General features: G+C 39.3%; 1 pseudogene; it reads right to left on the reverse strand.

Moving 5' to 3' along the window:
• Positions 1–1,146: 1,146 nt before the first annotated feature.
• LOC101643057 lies at positions 1,147–3,237 on the reverse strand (annotated as a pseudogene).
• Between the last annotated feature and the right edge of the window lie 1,531 nt (positions 3,238–4,768).

Here is a 4,768-nt window from a genome sequence, read left to right on the forward strand (position 1 = left end):
GCTACAACGCCATAGAAGCAGCACAGGACCAGGAGCTAGAGCAATGGACTTTCCCAACCCATGGAGCAAGCTGAGTGCTTTTGTGGAGGCTGGCTTTCGAAGTAGGGCGCCTTGGGGCACTAAATTGGGGGAGCTGGACGTGCTGACACATGAAAGTGGAACTGAGTGCCTGTGGGCGGAGGCTTATTGGAGTGGGGTGCTCTGGGCACTTTATTGAAGGAGCTGAATTTGCTGACCCATAGAGCTTCAGCTGAATGCTTCCAGGTTGAGACTTATAGCAAAGTGGTATGCCCTTTGGGCATTTATTGTCAGACTTGACTAAACTTTGTAACTTGTCCTGTTCAACAACTCAACCCTGAGTATTTCTCACTGGCAATATAACTTAAGGAAGTTATATTTAATCAATTTTGCCTGTGAGTTCTCTGTAGCCAATGCAATGAGTGTTAGGAATTAATTAGTTAACTTATAGAACATTAGTTAAGTAAGTGAATAACCCCTTTACCATGAGTATTGTATGAGAGTTCTGTGTGACCATTTGAATGGACTATCGAAGCCAGCAGAGAAGTAGAGTGCTGTGGGAGGGATGGTTGGTGTCAGAATAGGATAAAGGATGGAAGGTGGAAGCATGTCTGACCTCTGCTTCATAGGAATCATTCCTTGGGAAGATGTGGAATTGGATTCTCCTTCCTTGTTTTAGCTGAGATGGTCAAATGTGTCTTTCTTTTTTTAAATTAAAATGTTTTACACTTCTTCATTTTAATAGAGGGAGAAATTACTCCATATTTTAAAAACTACAAATAGTAATTAAGAACTCAACTAATGGATTCTGAATTTTCTAAAAGTAAGATGACCAGAGTCATACAACTTAGCATACACAACATTGAATATATTTATATCAAAAAAGGCATTTGCTGTTGAAGGGCAAAAATGAGGGCTTTTTTGTGAAACATTGTTTAGTAACAATTACCCCATAACAACTGTGCACTCAGAATTTGTGGACATATTACAAGCTAGGAAAAGGCCAGCCAAATGCTATTACACAGAGCCACAAAGATTCTGAATTTCCTAAATATACATTAAAAAAAATTTTTTTCCTAAAGATACATTTTGAGGAAAGAAAAGAATTCTACCACATCTTCCTAACCCCTAGTTCCAAAGGGAAGCATTTAAAATTATGCACATCTTTGGTAACATTTTATAGATAATACTGGTATCCCGATATAAAGACAATGTAACTGAGTGTTTTCTCTTCAATTTGTTTTTTATGGGAGACATGTTCATTTCATTTTGAACATGGTACGCTAAATATCCTGAGCTTCCAGGAACAAAATCATGTAGCTCCCCAAGGAATTTCTTCATGGCATCAATTGACATGTAACCTGTTACCATGTTGTTCACTAGATAATTCCGAAGAGGAAAGTACATCTGCTTTTCTACAAGCGGAGTCTTTTAAAAGGATTTTCTGTGCTTTTGGATACTTCTTTGTTGTGCTCTCTTACTACGTCACTGTTTTCTTTAATGGGCTCTTTTTCATTGGGTGTTACTTCACGATGCTTTTCTATCGAGGAATGTTGCTCTGGTTCCCAAATAAATTTACCAATTTTTTTTCTTATTTCTTTTTGCAGGCAGGCAGGAGGAAGGATGAAATGGCCTAAAGGCACTGAGGTTGTTATGTCAGCATGAGCTACTGCAGAGAGATAGTAGGTCTGAAAAGCGGTGGCTATTTATCCTTTATGTAATCAAGGCTCAGGTAAATTCTCAGTGTGTCTGGGTGAGAGGCATCACAGCTGAATAAAAATTCGGCGGCCTGCGGGCCACTGATCGTCTCCCCTTCGGCCACTAAGGAGGCAAGAGCATATGATGAGCCTTGCAGACATCCGGAGGCCAACAGGAGAGGGTGCCTCCCTCACCAACTCTCCCTCCCCTTCAGCCCAGCCTCCTACCCCAACCGCCCTCAGATCCACTCTAACTCTGCGACAGAACCAATCCTGCCTCCCTTCTCAAACGTGTCTTTCATGCCACTTCTTCAGGAACCAAAGATTCGACGAAGAAACTAGTCTACAGAAAAAAAATGAGTCTACATAATCGAAGGCCATATTGACCCTGAGACCAGAACAAGCTGGTGTTGTTCTACCGTTGCCAAGAGTTCTAATGAGGACCACAATAGATGGACCCTGATAGAATGGAAGAAAATGTGGGAAAGAACCTCCAATTCCTACAAAACAAACCTATTGGAAAGATGGAGACTATATGGGCTTATTACCCTGAGATACCACTCAAACCTTGATCCAAGCTAACCTCAAATTGGCTTTTAAAAAACGCACCCCTATGAACTGTGCTCATTTGAAAAATCTCCTATATGAGCCCAAATAGTCAAAACTACTTTCAAACACAGTCCAGAATGTAAGGGAGCATGACAACCAGACGAATGGAAATGGAACAAGACAGAAATGAGAATGCCCACATACTGTGCAGGATGTAAGCAGTCACTGAACAACTTATGTAGAAGTTATTGAGTAAAATTAAACCACTGTGTAAACCTTTATCGAAATGTAATAAACATAATTAAAATATAGTTATGGTAAATAATACCAATTGTACACAAGCTCAAAGTGCAGAGAGAGGCCTCTTCTTTACATACTGTATTAGTCTAGGTACTTTAGAGAAACAAATCCACAGCAACTCATGTATGAGAGTTTTATATAAAGGTTAAGTGAGCATCACGAAAACATCCCAACCCAATGCTGCCCAAGCCCACAAGTCCAACATTAACCCATTGACCCAACACCAGTCCACAAAGTCCTCCACCTCACAAAACAGAGGCAATGATGCTGACTGCAGGAGGAAAGCTGAGTCAGTGAACGAACAAGCATCTCAGCACTAGCAGGGGTCACCACACGGCTGCTCCAGCACCCAGGGCTGCATCGGGATAGATCCATGTGGCTTCTCCTTGGGGATGTCTTGTAGGAAGTCAATCTTGCAAGCTGAAGCAGGGAACTGCTAAGGCAGCTGCACCCTGGTGCGACCATCACAAAACAAGAGACCCGAGAACTAGAAAGGCGAGGCTCACCACCCATTTATCCCTCTGCCTTTCAATTAGTCCCACATGTGATTATCGGCCAGGTTGGCACAATTAATTAACTCACATACCCAGATCAAACGTATTGCCGATAATCAGTTCTAGTGCTTCCTCCCCCTCTCATATTCATTAATTGCTCCCCAATTCCCCTCACCCATCCCCCCTCCTGTCCCTGAAAAACCATTGCATCTGTTATTTGTCTCTATGCATCCACTCCTTCTGTGATTCATAAATTGGGAAACCTAACAGAAACAATAAAATACCAACAAATTTAAATGGAAAAATATATGTAAATATAAAAATAAAAATAAAGAAAAGATCACTAGCAATATTAAAATAAGCCAGGGAGGAAATTTCTGTCATGGAACAAGCAAGAAATACTTAAACCTAGAGCAAATTCAGTTTGGGTGAAGAGGGAGGTCCACTGACTAGGCATATTATACCATAGTTCCATTTACCATAATCAAGTTTACAATAATCTCTGATAGCAAAGCTGGTCACCTTCTCCACTGTGGCCAGAGGCAATCTACCAGAGGCTTAATCCAATTAGGTACCAACCATCGAGCCAATTCCGACTTACAGCAACCCTATAGGATAGAGTAGAATTGCCCCTGTGGGTTTCCAAGACTGTCTTTACTGGGGTAGAAAGCCTCATCTTTGTCCTGTGGTGGTTTCGAATAGCTGACCTTGCAGTTAGCAGTTCAACAGGTAACCCACTATGCCACTAGGGCTTATTCTATATAGACTGAGGTCAAAATTACTCTGATTTTGAAAAACAAAACAGCATTACAGGTAAATCATAGACCCATATATATCATAAATACAGATATAAAAATTTTTACCAAAATTTTAGGAAATGAAATGTAGAAACGTGAAAAACATCATAAATAAAATGATCACTGGTGGTGCCATGGATTAAGCATTGGTCTTCTAACAGCAACATCTGTGGATCAAACCCACTAACCATTCCTTTGGAGAAAGATGAGGTTGTCTACTCATGTAAAGGTTTACAGAAAATCTAATATTTTAGAAACCCTAAAGAGACATTCTACTTTGTCCCATAGGGTCACTATGAGTCTGAAATGATTTGATGGCAGTGTTTATTTCTCATTAATACAATTATAGCCCCATAAGACTTATGCCAGAAATTTAAAGTTAATCAAACAGTTTTAGAAATCAATGTAATTCAACACGTTAACAGAATGAAGGAGAAAAAATATGATCATCTTAATAGATGCAGAAAAAAACATTAGACAAAAGTCAATACCCACCTATAAAAACTCTCAGCAAGCTAGAAACTGAACCTGAAAATAAGCATCTGTGGTAAAAGTACAGCTAACATCACACTTAATAGAAACTAAATGCTTTCTTCCTGTGATCAGGAACAACAGAAGGCTATACGTTCTCACCACTGCTATTTAATATTGTACTGGAAATCCTAATTAGTGCAAAAAGGCAAGAAAAAATATACAAATAGGAAGAAGTAAAACTCTTTATTTGCAGAAAAATCATGACTATGCACACAGAATGCCATAATCATCTACGAAATACTGTTTGAACTAACAAGTGAATTTTTTTTTGGCCTTAGGATCATAGCTCAATGTATAAATGCCGATTGTATTTCACATACTATAAATAAACAATTAGAACATGAACATTCAAAATGCCATTTACAATGAAATTTAGAAA

The sequence above is a fragment of the Echinops telfairi genome, unplaced genomic scaffold, assembly GCF_000313985.2.
Source record: "Echinops telfairi isolate 266 unplaced genomic scaffold, ASM31398v2 ScPeMD7_47;HRSCAF=170, whole genome shotgun sequence".
Lineage (NCBI taxonomy): Eukaryota > Metazoa > Chordata > Mammalia > Afrosoricida > Tenrecidae > Echinops > Echinops telfairi.